The 17,057-nt window shown below is 34.5% G+C and overlaps 1 non-coding gene across 1 annotated transcript; it reads right to left on the minus strand.

Annotated features, from left to right (window-relative positions):
* Nucleotides 1-429: 429 nt before the first annotated feature.
* On the minus strand, nucleotides 430-537 carry LOC145096360 (small nucleolar RNA R71). The gene has a single exon (XR_013703769.1). It is a non-coding gene; the product is annotated as a small nucleolar RNA R71 (small nucleolar RNA).
* Between the last annotated feature and the right edge of the window lie 16,520 nt (nucleotides 538-17,057).

Raw genomic sequence — 17,057 nt, forward strand, 5'->3', positions numbered from 1 at the left:
TTTTACTTTAGTAAATTTTATACTTTTTATGCTTTCTTGTTTTGTTTTATTTTAGTGATTATTACGAGAATGACTATGAGAGACTACAAGAAGAGGATACGTGAAGACACGGATCTTGTAACACCCGAGATACCTATTGAAAGAAGTTTTGAGCTCAAGAGGCATATTCTACCAATGCTCAAGAACATACCTTTCACCAAGAAAGAGTACGGAGACACATTCAATCACATTGATGAAGTAAAGGACATTGCAAACTACTTCAATGTTCCAAACATGCCACACAAGTCAGTGCTACTTAGGATGCTCCCAGTGACATTTACCGGTGAAGCTAAGGTTTGGTTGAAATCACTCGCGCCCGGATCCATTACTACGTACCCAAATCTTCATGTTGCTTTTATTGAGCAATTTATTCCACCTTCAAATATCTCAAAGCTCAAGAAGAAGATTTATAATTTTCAACAAGAGGTTGGAGAGTCCTTATATGAAGTGTGGGAGAGATACAAGGGTTTGCTTATGAGTTCTCCTCAACAATATCTCAATGTCCAACAAGAAGTGTCCAATATCTATAATGCGGTGAATGTCACAACAAGGCAATTTCTTGACTCTCAAGTACCAATGACGAAGAAGGAACCGACCGTTATTAAAGAATTGATTGAAGAATTCAGAATGCATTCACATGAGTATCATAACCCACAACAAGATGTTACTAGAGGTAAGGGATATGGAGGCGGCGAGAATATGGATTCCATTTTGGCAATGTTAAAGAATATGGATCGGAGTATGACAAAGATGGATCAATATATCTACGCAGTAATATTTTGTTGTGACAATTGTGGCGGGCTACATTTGACTAAGGATTGTGATCTAGATGAGAATGGTAATCAAAAAGCACAAGTTTGTAACTTAAGTGGTGATTGATATGATGAAGATTGGAGGAAGCCCAAAAAGGAATGGTTTTTTATGAAAAGTGCAAGAAGCAAAAGGATGAATTAGACAAATCGGTCAAGGTTTTTACCAAAAAGAGCAACCACCACCTGAGAAGAAGATAGATTTTGATTTGGTACTTCATAGGTTTATGGAAGCCTCAGAAAAAAAAGGCATGATATTAGTGAAGTTAATGTGAGGAATCATCAAGCTTCCATCAAGAACATAGAGACTCAAATTGGGAAATTAACAACACTTGTTAATGAGAGATTACCACCGCGAAATCAAGACCAAAAATCACAACCTCATGTAATGGAGATTTACAATGAACAAGAAGTTCATTTTCAGCCATTTATGATTCATGAAACAACTAATATATAGTCTGATTCATATTTCGAAGAAGAGACGCCCGAAGATAAAAGATCAAAATGTGGATCGCATTCTCATGATTAACCAAGTCGTGGTGATTCTACCACAACGTGGTCACGAGAGGACTAAAATTGTTCACTTTTAAATTCGTATCAGCCTCCTTTGCCATTCCCTTCTCAAGTCCTTAAGCATTCTTTGGTGCCTGAACAAAATAAATTTGTTGAACAAGTTTTCTCACACTCGGAAAATGCTCCATTTTTTAAGTCAATGACTAGTATTCCAAGGTTTTAAAAAGATGTTATGACAAATAGGAAGGAGTTGGACAAAGCGCCAACCATTATGTTAAATGAGTTATGCTCAGTTGCAGTCATCAATGGGTTATCAATCAAAATAGGAGATCAGGGCCAACTAACTTTGCCTTGTGAATTTGGCAATTCTACTTCTATAAATGTTTTAGCCGATTTGGTGGAAAACATTAATTTTATATCATATTCTTTCTATAAGAAGCTTGGTCTACCAAGGCTCCATGACATGAAGATGACACTAAGAATGGCAGATCACACGATCACACAATCACTAACCTACATGGAATCATTGAAGATTTATTAGTGAACATGGGAAAAAATTTCGATTGATTTTGTGGTATTGGATATGAAAAAAGATGAAGACCTTCCTATAGTTTTGGGAAGACCATTCTTGAGTACCACTAAAGGTCTTGTTGATATCCATAACTCAAAGCTCACACTTCATGTAGAAAATGAGGAAGTTGCTTTTGAAATGAGTCCAAAAGTGAGTCATGAAATGCTAAGATATGAAGTATCAAAGATGGATGATAACGAAGAAGCTATTGATGATCTAGTTGAAATTGAAAAGATGAAGGAAGAGGAAATAAAAGTTTGGGAGAAGCCTCATGTTGCAAATGTCAAATGATCGAAACCAAGAGCTTCGATTCCTATGTTAATCGAGGTGATTGCATACACTACATCTAAGGCTCAAGTGGAAAAGGCAACAGATGAAGTGGAAGATGATTTACATTAAGAAGTTGAGATAATTGATGAAGATATGGGTAGGGAATTAAAGGAGCCAACAATGGTTAAGATGGAGTTAGATGAGAAGAAGAGTACAAAGGTGAAAGGAAAGAACAAAGGGGTGAATGTAAACGCGAAGAAAGAGCTACTCAAAACAAGAACAAAATTTTTAAAAAGGCATACATAAGAAAGGCTCAGGCATACAAGTGTAAGTGGAAAGAGAAAAGGGAGAAAAGGGAGATCCCACTCCTAACTGCAACAACATAGAGTGGGAAGGAGTCCGGCTCACGACTCCTTAAAAAAAGCACTTTTCGAGAGGCAACTCGATTTTTAAGAGTTTGCACTTTCTTTTCCTTTTAATTTATTTTTAGTTTTGTTTTTATTTTTAGTATAACTGAATGATCATCTGTTTCTCTAGTCTTTCGATCTTATTTTGTCGTGCAGTAAGAAAGTGAAACAATGAAGGAGCTTAATTAATGAAGAAGCCGTGAGATTTGTAGAAGAATATAACTGAAGACCATGTTTTTGAATAAGTGTGGGGTTTCCACTTGATGAAGAGAAGGGGTATAAAGAAATTTTACAAAAAGAAAAGGTGCATTATTTTGGCTCTTGAAGATATTCTGAGAAGTCACCATAATGTGGCATCTCTAGACCATGTCTTGGGAATCTCATATTCCGCGACCAAGAAGACTTCTAAACTCGCCACCACAGCGTGGCGTTGCTTTCCCACATTGTGGTTGAGGATCACTCCACTTTTTGAAGAATTGTTCTTTGATTTATCTTGATCAGGCACATTTACATTCACGAAAAGAAGGTCCAGCAATATTGTTTCCATCCATTATACGAGAAGTCTAAGCTTTACCACACAAGGTTAAAAATTCGATTGTTCCACTACTACCCCAGGGGAGTCTGTTCCAATTTCTCATCTTTTAATTTTTTTTCTTCTTTAACTGTTTTATTATGCAATTGCTACATTGCATCATTTAAGTGTGGGGTAGGGGATCGAAAAAGGACAACAAGTATACTGAAAAGAGAAAAAATTGAAAAAAAATTACTAGGATTTAAAACAATTATTAGAAATATTTGAAATAATAATATAAAATTGATTCTAGTTTAAAAAAATTGTATTGTTATGTTGAGACCTAGGTTTCTAGTATTCTACGGGACGATCTGATGCGAGTGTTGATGTTTATTTGAGCTGATATATGTTATAGTGTATTTGTGGCTTGCCTGTCCTGGCGAAATAATGGAACAAAAGCACGACCTTGCTTAGCTTGAGGGACATAATACATTTAGCATCATGTACCACAAATGTATCCAGGAGAGCTTAAGTAGTCATTGCACCTTAGACTAATACCTTTAACCAATAAGGGTTGAAGTTAATTTCTCTTGCTTAAGTAGTCATGTTGGCCCAGACAGGAGAAAAGGTGTTGTCATCTAATTAGGTATAAAAGAAACCCTTCTTTTCTAGAATAAGGGATTTCCTCATTCTCCACCTTAAAATAAACCCTAATTCTCTCATCTAATTACTGACTAGACCATTGGAGCCTTGTTTCAGGACCACCTCCTAGATGACGACTGACGCCGATTCTTTCTTTGTTGTGATTCTCATAATTAACCCAGACAAAACGATTTCGTTACGATGTTAAGCTCGTTTCACATATCACAACAAGAGTGAAATAAACCCTAGCCCTCCACTTCCTTTAAATAGTATCCAATTCCAATAATTAGGATTTTCTCTAGATCATGTGTCATGCCGTGACACATGAAAGATCATCCTCGAAAAATGTGTCCATTTCATGACGTGACAAGGCTATCCTCACATCGTGACCCACTAAAAATCATAATTATCTTAAAATAAAATAGTAACTCAAGATCTGGATGTTACACGTTTGTAGTCACTATAAGAAATGAGTTCAAAACAAATTCCAGTGTTATTTGCTGATGGTTTTTCCATCTACCTTCAAGTTTGCAAAAACCAAATTTAAACAACCAAAGTCAATTGTTGATAACATCACTTTTTCAGCAAACAACATCACTTTAGAACAGTATCAACAATTGATCTAGCTCTTGAACAACAATAATTTGCAATCCAACTCTCTTGCAAATGCATCTATCACAGATAACTCCACGAATCTAGAGGGTAATCTCTTTTCTTTTAAGAGTTTTGTTGCAAATGTTTATAAATCCTCTGCTTATCTTCATAAACACCATTCTTGGATTGTTGATTTTGGCGCATCAAATCATATATGTTCTAATAAAGAATCCTTATTTGACTCTTATAACTCAACCTCATTCAATTTTTTTGCATAATGGTCAATATAATTCAGTTTCATACATAGGAGATGTTTAATTACATGCTTCAATCATTCAATATGTAGTATTATATGTCCCAGATTTTAACTATAATCTTGTATACATATCAAAATTAACCAGATAGTTACACATATTTTCCATTTTCACTAATCAGATGTGTCTCTTGTCGAACCCTTCCTTGCAGAATAAACTTTCTCTTGGAATGTTTGCCAAAATAATCAATGATCTGTACGTTTTGATCATCTTCAAATTGTAATAAAGATCTTGAATCTTGTGACATTTGTTGTAAGTCTAAACAACATCGGTTACCCCTTCATATAAGTGTTTATACTACTAATGCACCTTTTAAATTAGTACATGTTGATGTTTGGAGGCCTTACAAGCATACCATTTTTGATGGATTCAGATATTTTGTTAGTATAGTTTATGAATATAGAAGGCATACATAGGTAGATTAGATTACTCGTAAAAGTTATGCTTTTTTCTACTCTCAAAGCATTCATCTCTTTCATTCAAAATCAATTAAAAGTTGGCATCAAAATGATCAAAATAGATAATGCTTTTAAGTTAGGATCAATTCATGAAAGCATTTATTTTTTCAAATAAAAAGGAATAATTCATCAAAAGTCTAATCCCTATTCACCGCAACATAATGTGATTGTTGAGGGGAAACACAAATGCATCCTTGAAACAGTACGAACTCGCTATTTTCAATCACGAATTGACATTACATATTAGGGAGAATGCATTAAGACATATGTGCATCTTATTAATAGGATGCCTGAGAAATTTCTTCACAATTTGTCCCCTTTTGAAGTTCTTTTCAAAGATAAACCATATTTACAATAATTAAGAACTTTTCGTTGCTTGTTTTATGCTTCTACAATTTCCATTAGAAAGGACAAGTTTCAGCCTAGATCACAACCCTTCATTTTCATTGGTTACCCTTTTGGAAAAAAGGCATACAGACTTTTAAGTCTAATAGCCAAAATCATTATCATTTCAAGAGATCTACGATTTTGTGAAAATATATTTACATTACATAATATTCCATATCAAACATCAGTATCCTCAGTACCATCATATATCCCTTATTGTTTTTTTCTTTTTTGAAGAAAATGAATAGTCTACCCTTTTGTACCAAAACTCAAATTCATTAGTTAAGACCTCCACTTCACCGTTAAATAATCTCCCCCTTCAGTTTCAACGAGACCAATTTGCAATAGACAACCTCCTACTCATTTCAAGATTATGTATGTCCAACTATTACATCTAATAATGACACTTGTCATCATACTTTGACAAACTTGTGTATTACTCATAACGATTCATCCCAATTGATACAGTAACCTTGTAATGTCTGTAGATTCGGGCTAGTCAATTTAGAGACAATAAGCGTCAAAAATGACTTTTTGATGGAAAATTATTTAGAATGAATAATCTTAAGCAAGTTATAGTATATATGTCACAAGGGTTCCGTACAAATAAAGAACCCCGAAATCCGAGTTATAACGAAGAAGTTATGGCCCACAGAAGTTTTATGGCAAAACCGGCATGGCATCGCGTAACGTTAAAAAGTGAATTTCTGATAAATTACATTTTAGCCTTAGCAATCTAAATGAAAGTCATAGTATACATTAAATCGAGAACGTGCATAAAAAGAACGTATAAATCTGACTTCGTATGAGGAAGTTATGATTTGTTCTAAGATTTAGCTTAGTAGTGCACAGCCCGGAACTCGAATTTTAGATCGATTGATTTTTAGCCGACACAACCTAAATGAAAATTGAAGATCTCATTAATAGGAGCTCAATGATAAAAAGACAGTCGAAAACGGAGTCCGTATGTAGAAGTTATGAATTTTACACAGTCGTTAACAGTGTAATCTTCTCATTCTTTTAATTTTAAAATATGTCGAGAATTAATCGATGGAATCAAAAGGAGAGTTGTAGATATTGTCAATATCTACACGTGGATATAAAGAACGTTGAAAACGGAGCTCGTATATGAAAGTTGCGGAATTTAGAAATTAGAGGGGTGCTATTGCGAAAGGGGTGACATGGTTTAATCTAGACCATTGCTTTCTCCCCACGGACCCTACGCCTTGCCACTAGATGGTGACATGTGGCACCAACTCGACGAGTTGGAGGCTCAAACTCGACGAGTTTGGCCATTTTCCAGCCTATAAATAGGATGCAAGAGCATCTCATTTTCCTCACACCATAACCCTTCTCTCACAACCAGGAATTTTGATGTTTTGTAACAACAACAATTATACCAACTGTAAACCAACAATGTGAAAGCATGTATGATGCTTATTCAATAACAACAAAACTTCAATCAAACACTTTGTGCAAGCACTGTAAATAGTCAACAAAGAATTGGAAACCCTAGAAATCCTAGTTTAAGTCCATTTTGGACTAGGATTTCCTTATTGGGCCCAATGGGCCAATAAGCTTCCAATTTGACTATCTTGAGCTTAGAACTCTTAAATGGGCTCTAATTGGACCCACTCCCATTTATTTTAATATTTTGGGCCATTTTGGACCTAGAATGAAACAAAATACCCTAATGGACCTTATTTAGCGATAACAAAACTAATTAGCCCTAATGATCATAAAAATCATCCCTTGATTTATTTTGGGCCAAAAATCACCTAATTGGGCCATAAGATGGACTTAAGAACAAAAATCCCAATTTTCCTTTCTCCTTTCTCCCTCTTCTTGGCCCAACTACTCAAAATGGAAGGGAAGAGTTGACTTTTGCTTGCCACCTCACATTTACCCATTGGAAACCCATGCAAAATCTCATGTTTTCACGCATGTCGACTCAATTATCTCTATTCACCCTCTCCTTTCTACTCTCGGCCGAAGACACCCACACACACACACCCATTTCATTCATCTTTTGCAAACAAAACTCTCTCTATAAAATTTCTTCCTCCATCAAAAATTTCGAGATTTAGGAGCTTTCAAGTAAAAATTTCCCTAAGAGTCATCATCTAAGGTAAGTTAATGCTTAAATTCATGGTCTAACTACTTCATTTCATCAAAAATCTCCTCTTAATCTATTCAAATTTGTGATCTTGCCACTTAGAACTCATCTAAGCCAAAGATCCTCCAAGAAGCTTGCTAGGCCGAGAATAGCATCAAACTTCTTCCATTTATCTTCAAAAACCGAACCCACAACTCAAGGTGAGTTCATACCCCTCTCTTTTTCGGTTTTTACAAGTTTTATGGGGGAGAATACAAGCAAAATGTGTAGATCTACGTGTATGTGTGTGCTATGTATCATTTTATGCATGTATGGGTGATTTTTATGTGTTTTTGTGGTGAATATGTATCCAAAAGGGAAGAAATCTCGAGATCTATGCCATAAGAAGGAAAACAAGCGTGATCTAAGTTATATTATACTAAACAAGTCAAGAATATTAACTTATAAGATTGTGATAAACATATTTCAACATAAAACCCATTTTTGGGCTTAAATTGTCAAATAAACAAAAGTTGGGTCAAAAATTGTCATTTATGGTTTTCTTAAGGGTCAAAGGAGTCAAAAAAGTTACAACAAATGTTTTTATGCATATTATGCACTTCAAAGGACTTAAAATGTAAATATTAGCTTAATGGGCTAATTTTTGGGCTTTTCGGCCCAACAAGCCCAAACTTGCAAAAAAATCCGAATTTTAAGGGGCTAAAATGAAAATTTTCTCAAAAAAGGGGATACAAAAGGTAAACAAAATCATTTTAGGGGTTAAAATGCTTTTCTTTACCAAAAAGGATAAAAAAATGTAAAGTTTTTGGATTCTGGGTCAAAATTGTAAAAGTTGCATAAAGTTTGGATTTTAGCCGTAAAATACTTTTCTGGAAGGGCGGAAACTGCCAAAGAATAAGTTTTGGAGCTAAAAATATCATTTGAACAAGTTTATGACTCCAAAGTGTCAAGAAAAGAGTTTAAGGGAAAAAATGTCTTTTTTTATAAGGGACTAAAATTGTCATTTTTATTAAAGAATGATGGAAAAGGGTCAAGCCAATATTCTTAAGTCACTTATTTTATTTCTATAATATTGAGTCAAAAATGCTAAGCCATGACGTACATAAATTGAAGGATGAATACACGCATAACTCTAAGTATCGTTATAAACAAATCGATCGATCTCCAGTCGATACAAAAATAACAATCGTTCAATCAAACCCACCAACAATCGTGCAATACCTAAGGCAAGTAAACATTCCAAAACCTTAGGCTTAAAGGCTTCAATCATGCTTGGGACCTTTGAAATCCATTAACATGATCTTTAGGCCCAAGGGATAACGACAATATGTTATTGGGCCTTCTATGACCCAATTCAATATTGAAAGGACCCTCAATGGCTTTTAAGTGCTATCGGGCATTAGTGGCCCATTAGCATAGCTAGTAAGGTCAAAGTAATCAAATGTGAGATGGGCCAACATGTCCTTCGCACACCCAACAGCCTAAAATAACTCACGGAAGTAGCAGGACTTTGTACTCCTCTTCTCCTCGTTTGCTAGGCTTATGAGTAATCAAAAGTAATCAAGGTTGTTTGGATTTAAGTGAGTAATAACGAGCGACACCTGTAAGGATTGTTTGTAGTCTGTAGTTATAACTAGTCATTATCATGCACGATTATAACGACTCACAACCATTAATTAATCCAAAACCATCCAAGTAATCAAGGAAGAGTAATCAAAATGATTCATTGTGGCGGTATAACAATTTGAGAAATCACTGTATTTTATGTATTTGGAAAACATCGGGTTTTCCGGGGAAGTTCAACATTTTCACTTGTATGTTTAATACTAAGTTCTTCAATTATACATGTTTTAAAATCATCATGCATATTGTACGGATCTTCACACCTTTTTACAAACAATGGTCTTTTCAGAAAATATTGGATTTTCTGGGTTGTTCTTGTTCAAACTACACAAAACATTTTCATATCAAACATACTTATGAACTCACCAAAATTCCATATGTTGACCGGTTTTCAAAATAACTTGTATTCTCAGGTAACAGGTAAACTAAGGAAACAGGTACCAAGTATGTTAGTGTGTTTTGCTTTTTGAAAACTATCAAACAATTTATGCATGGATTTGTAATGTTAAAACAATGTACTTGATGTGTACAATTCCGGTTGTAATATATTGATGCATGGTGATGTTTATGTTATGATTCATGTATATTCATTGTGATGATATTCAATTTAAGTCACACGAGCCCTCGGACGTTTCCGCCGTCTGGTTCGGGGGTGTGACAGTATCACAGGTGTTGATACGAAGCTACATTACACTGAGAGATTAAAGGAGATGTAGATCACTAGTGTAAATGAACGTAAGGTCTTTTTATGCTTATGTACATGTATTGAAGATGATATCCCAAAGTTTTAATATAAACAAAATACATTTCTTCAGAAATGCTTTGATAATATATTTATCATGTTTTTCTAGGAACTAGTTCCGCAATATTATTCTTTAAAATGAATACTCTGATTTTCAAATAAGCATAAATAAAATTTTTTAAATAACCATGAATTTGAGGATGTCACAAACCTTCATCATCCACTGCTTTTGCTTTTCATACTCAAAAATTCATCCTAGAACTTGTCTTTTATCATGAGGCTAAGGGAATTACAGATTGGGAGAAATCTATGGCTAAAGAACTCAAAGATTTGGATGATAATCATACGTAGAATTTTGTCAAAGTTCCAAAAGATAAGAAACCTATTGTTTGTCGTGGGGTATATAAAGTGAAATACAAGTCAGGTAGTTCACTTGAAAGATGTAAGGCTCGACTTGGAGCCAAAGGATTTACCCAAAAGGAAGGCAATGATTATCATGAGACTTTTTCCCCTGTTGTGAAATTCAACTCTATCCAATTTTTGGTCTCTCTTGTTGTTAAAACGAAATGGAATATCCCTCAATTTGATGTCAATAACGCCTTCTTACATGGAGATCTTCAAGAAGAGGTGTATATGTGTCTTCCTCTTGGTATTCAACTTCTTCACCTTCCTCTATTTGTAGAGTTAAAAAATCACTTTATAGCTTGAAGAAAGCTTCACGCCAGTGGTATGACAAGTTATCTCAAGCTCTCACAATCAGAGGATATCAACGATCATCCACTAAATATTCATTATTTCTCAAAAAATCCAACAGCTCAATTTTTATAATTGATGTTTATGTTGATGACATTCTAATTATGGTTAATGATATTGATGAAATTGAACAGATTAAATCATCTTTACATGAGTACTTTCAAATCAAAGATTTGAGTCATATACATTATTTTCTTGGTCTTGAATTTGATACGGTTAATTCAAGGATGATTGTTCATCAATAGAAGTTCATAAAAGAGTTACTTAATGCATATTCCATGATGGATTGTAATTCTATTAATATGCTTCTTCCCTCCACAATTCACTTATCTCCCATTATGGATAATTTATTGCCTGGTCCAACTCTTTATTGACAATTGATAGGAAAGTTGAACTTCTTGCTTCTTACCAGACTTGATATTGCTTTTTCAGTCCAATATCTTAGTGAGATCAATCAAACACCTTCTCAGGCTCACTATGATGTTTCTTTACATTTTATTTGATGTCTCAAAGGGTCTTTGACAAAAGGATTGTTTTTAATAACAAATTGAATTACAAGATTGAAGCTTTTTGTGATTCCGATTATGATGACTGCCCATCAACAAGACGATTAATCAGTGGATTATTTATACTTTTTGGAAGGAATCTGATCTCACGGAAATCTAAAAAGTAAGTAATTGTGATGTTATCCTATGTTGAAGATGAATACAGGTGAATGCAACATGTTTGTGCTGAATTAGCATGGTTAAGTCGTTTATTAAGTGAGTCTCAAGTAAATGATATTAATCCACTTCTGTTAATGTGTGATAACATGGTTGTGATACACATTGTCATTAATTCGGTGTTTCACGAAAGGACAAAGCATATAGAGATTAATTGTCACTTTATGCATGAAAAACTACAAGAAGGTCTCATTTCATTAAGTCATGTTCACACTCAAGATAAGCTTGCAGACGTTTTTACAAAAGTACTTAATGGACATCATCGTCAACATATTATATCCATGTTTGGTTTATAGTTATACCCTCCAGTTGAGGGGGTGTCAAACTAACTGATATAACAGTCCAAGGGAAAATATGTAATTTAATGTTAATTGATAGTTATAGTCAGTTTGTTATATTCGTGATTAGTTAGATGATTATTTAGCATAGTATATAAGTATTTTCACTTTATGATTTTCAAGTTGATGAGAATTTGAAACGATTTTCTCTCTCTAAACTCAAGTTACAGCAGTTTCAGTGTTCATAATCATATTAATGATGTTCATCACATAAAACCTGATGACCCAATCAAAATCGACTCCATAATTGTTTATGGATTTACTGTATAATCTCACAAACTCTATTATATATGATTTTCGAAAACAATAATACATTGTAGTGCGGAGAAGCCCTGAAAACCTTTTATGCTATAACAATCATGCTAAAGTGATTCAAGAAAATAGCAAATCTTTTTGGTTTTTTTAATTAAAAACAATAAAATGAAGGAGAATTAAAACTAAACACTAAGCTCAATAACTCCCAACAACGACGTCAAAACTTGATCATAGTCTTTGACGGATGTTAAGGGATGTTAAGAGAACAAACTATCATAGGAAAAAAAAACAATAATATTTTATGGATATTGAGGTGGTGATTGGTGGTCTATATGAAATTCTTGAGGGTCACATAAGATATGAGTGAATGTGAACAAAACTTTTGCATAGAAACATTCACGTTTTTGTTGTGGTGTTTGAATTGTAGTAGGATTAAATAAAAAGGATAAGGTTAATATGTGTTGGTTTTCCAAAGGTGGTGTAAGTGTTGAAAGGATATTTGATGAACAAAAAATATGCACACAATAATGGAAGGAATAAATTATTATTGTGATTTGGGACATTCCGGAATTTAAGACAGAGACTATGGACGGTCGAGTTCACAGTAAATCTTTTTGTAATTTGACTCATTGAGTTTTAATGCGTCTTCTATAAAATAATGAGTTCATTACAACTGTTATAAGATACCAGATGGTATCTTACCTCCAAATTTGTAAACTGTAAAACACATCATACCGCTCAAACTGCAACCCTAAGCATGCATCTGAAAAAAAAAATGAAATTATGTATTAAGAAGTTGTGAGCAAAACAAACACTCTAGTATCGTAATACATGTTTCCCTCTTTCCGAAAATATAAAGAACGTCCAAAGCGGAGTTCCTATGCAGAAGATACGACTGTTTTAAGAATCCAAAACCAGTATAATACTGATTTTGTTAAAACTACTAAAATCGTTTCTATCCGTTGAGGGACTTGCACACCTCATATGGAAATTCTGAAAACATTTTTGACTCAGGTTGTAGTCTAATACATAATTTATAATCGAAATATTTTTAATAAAAATATTTGCAAAAGTCAAAAAACCGGACATTCCGAGTCCAATTAAATGCGATTTCCTGGAGTTCTGCAACTCGAAAAATTAATTCGTTCAAGTTTATGGAGTCCTTATAACCGAGACCATTATTCTTAATTTTTTTAGAAAATTTATTTGATATCAAGATCGATGACACACAAATCGAGAAAATTAAAAAATAATTAAAAAAGTACCAATAAATTAGTTCTTAAATGGCTTCAAACCTATACATATGTTTGCATTAGTAAGGTATTCATGAATTCAAAAGAAAAATAGCAATCATATATAATAAATCTTTGAGACATACTTATTTATAACACTCGCATTTTATATATACATCAAAGTCAAATAATTTAAAAACATTAATGTATACATAGATATATCAAATATATAAATTATGACTTTTAAGGTTATTAATACATAGACCCATGTTGTTTGAAATATATAGATATGTATCAAAGTATAAGAATAGTCAACTCTACTCTACACTATACCACTCATACATGGGCTAGTACAATACATCAAAAACAATATACAAATACATGAATAACTGAAGCAATACATCAATACACACACACATATATATATATATATATATATATATATATATATATATATATATATATATATATATATATATATAGAGAGAGAGAGAGAGAGAGAGAGAGAGAGAGAGAGAGGCAAAAGAAAGCAAATTAAAAGCTATGGTTTTTTCAAGTTATCCAAAGCTACACACATAACCAAAGCTACACATAAAGTGAACATCCATTATATATAAAACTATACACAAAGGAATCGTGTTCTTCCGACTTGAAGCTGGCAGTCAGGAAAACCCCATTCTCCGTTCTGTCTCGATGGCAAGCCAGCTGCAAGACCTTCCCTGTTCTTCTCCTTCGTTTTCCTGCCAAAAAAACACCACCAGAGGTGGGTAAATTCCCGGTAATCAAGAGGGCAATGACCCTCTCTTGGTTACCCTTTCTCATCATCGATTTCTCAAGCAAAAGCCTACTGATTTCTTGCTTCCGTTACTGTCAAACATCAAACAAAAAAAAAAACCTGTGATTATTGTGAAAATGGCAACAATCTCTTCTTCCTCTTCATTTTCCCCATCAACACCACAGCCAAACACCACTCGATCGACACCTGTTTCCTCCATCGATGATCAAGCAGGCCCTCTCGCACTTTTCTTCTTCTTCCGTCGAGTAAACACCACCTAAGCTCCCACCTGCTTGCCTTGTTCCATCGAACTTCTTTCTGGCCTCACCCCTCACTCTCTCTCTCTTTTTCCTATCGACCAACGACCTACGAGAACCTCGTCTTCATTGCTGCTGTTGCTCGCGACGTCTCACCGGACCCCCATAAGACCCTTCCTTCCTTCGCACCTCAAAGCCAGACGAGGACGAAAGCAGCTTCGCTGCTTCTCCCTTCTTTTCCTTCGGCCTCGTCGACTACGGAGACGCCTCCCTCTACACGATCGCTCGGCCAAGACATCCGTATTAGCCGCTGCGAGCCTTCGTGCTTCCTTCTCACGTCTTCGTTCGACTGCTTTCGTTAGTTCGTTCTTTACCCAATCAAAAAAAAACACGGGATGTAAAAAGCCCTAATTCCTTTAAACTTTGAGAAAATGACCAATAACCCCCTGCTAAACATTCATTTCAAATAAACCCTTTTCCACAAACTTAGGTTTATTTAAAACTAAATAGCCCTTCCATGGAGATTTTCTTAACAAAATCAGGCCAATCCTCAAGCATCAGTTCAATTTAAACCATTTCAGTCCATCCCTTTTATTTATTTTAACCAAAGCAGTCAGATTTTGATTAATTAAATTACCAAACAGTCCCCAATAGTTTAAATTCGTTACGAAACGGTCCCGAAAGTATTTCAATGTTCTAAGAATCGTGGCTTTGCGGTTTCTCACGACAAATATCTCAAATAGCCAATTTTGTACAAATCGAACTCACCCTTCAAGGGTAAATGCTTACTACACCTTTTTAATATTTCAAATTATTAAATTATCCTTTATGCGAAAATACAATAAATTTAGTTTGTAAAAATGTTATTTAACAATTTAACATATTGTTTCCTACTTGAATACAAACTAGTTTGTTCCCCCAAGCAAACGATTTGCTTGATTCTCTAAGTGTCTTCTTAGGTCTCCTTATTGCCTAAGGAAATATCCTTCTTACACCTCATTGTGTATGGAAGGGTAGAACCGGAAATTACCAATAAGGGTTTACGTGTGTGATAAAAGCTTATATCCCACATTGTTTGACCATCTAATTAATTCTAATCCATTCTCACCGCATACATTTGGTAGATGTTTTGTTGTTTAGACTGGAGGTCTCAGGTTCTAATCGGGGTATTAACAAATTCTACTAACTTAGGATACTAACTTCTAACCACTATCCAACCACTAAAAAAATTGTTCAGGAGTAAAAGATTGCATAATGCTTAGACATGGGATGAAAGCATTTTGGAATTGGATTCGTGGTATTTTTGGAATTTCCGCATAGCAACTTATGTCCTATCTTCCATGTTGATTTCGAGCATAATGACTATGGAATCAACAAACACAGAAAACATGAAAGTTGTAAGTGTTATCATCTTCTTTCCATAATGTCACACCCCGAAACCAATGGCGGAAACGTTCCGGGGCGGAGGACGTCATGTAAAGTATCACAACCAATGTACATAGTAAGCATAGTAAACACAACCATTACATTACATACAAGTATTTACATTTGTTTGAAAGCAAAGTTATACATGATTATATATATATATATATATATATATATATATATATATACATCCAAAATGAACAAAAGTAAAGACGAGACTACTAAAATGCTCCGTCTTCTCCAAAAGAATGCGGGGTACCTGTCTTAACGAGGACCTGAGAACACAAGCAGTTTTAAAAATATCAGCATAAAGCTGGTGAGTTCATAAGCGGTTTGTTTCTGTAAAAGAACAAGTTTCCTTTGGTTTTCTGAAGAAGTAGCTATCCAAGAAAATCCCATATTTTCTTATAAGAAAAGTTTAGTTATCCGTTGTTACACAACCTGGTTAAGAACAGTTCCGTTATCCCAGGAAAAACCCTTATTTTCCATAAAAGTTTGTGGTTGGTTATCGATTCGGAATGAAGTGTACAAGTATCTAACATACTTGTAGTGTTAATGAAGTATTCTGAAAGCCTGGTTATCCTTGTAAAGTGCATTAGTTTTAACACGTATATAAAACTAATAAGTAGGTAGTAAACTAATTTTTAAGGTTATTAGTTCACTAGGTTCATTATTACTAACAAGTAAATCTCCGTTATCTAAATTGCGAGTTCCATAACCATACGATAGACTAGATATGGAAATAAGAAGTCCAGTATCATCTTATGACTTTTGTCACCCGTAGACCTGCCGGTCCCACTGTAGCTAGCAGCGAGGTGCGGGGTAGTCAGCCCCGTATAGATCTATACACTCAAGTCACGCTCTCCGTCCAGGAGATTCTGGTTACAGGGGCGGTCCTCCACTCGCGTATCTTTGTGGAGTGTTTCAGAGGACGTGTCTCCAATTTTTAAGATTAACGAATTTACAAGTAATAATGCAGAAATTCCTGTTTTAGATTTTGGTTACAAAGGCGGTCCTCCAGTTGCGTATCTCTGTGGAGTGTTACCGAGGACGTATCAAAAGTTCTAAGTTAATGCTTTTAACAGTAATGATGTGGAAAATCATTTGTGAAATATAAAATATAACATTTTATAATAAGTTTCACAGACAGTTTGAAAACTAACTCTGCAAGTTAAAGGGTTGGTTAATACAGTTTCCAGTGTTAAAACCATACAGAATATGAAACATTTCAAACGAAATAATAAGTTGGAGTACAAGATTTCCATGTAGTTTTGCTTGTATTACCCCCCCCCCCCCCCCCCCCC

Source organism: Lactuca serriola, chromosome 3, assembly GCF_051521515.1.
Source record: "Lactuca serriola cultivar US96UC23 chromosome 3, Lser_US96UC23_V15, whole genome shotgun sequence".
In the NCBI taxonomy this organism is placed as follows: Eukaryota; Viridiplantae; Streptophyta; class Magnoliopsida; order Asterales; family Asteraceae; genus Lactuca; species Lactuca serriola.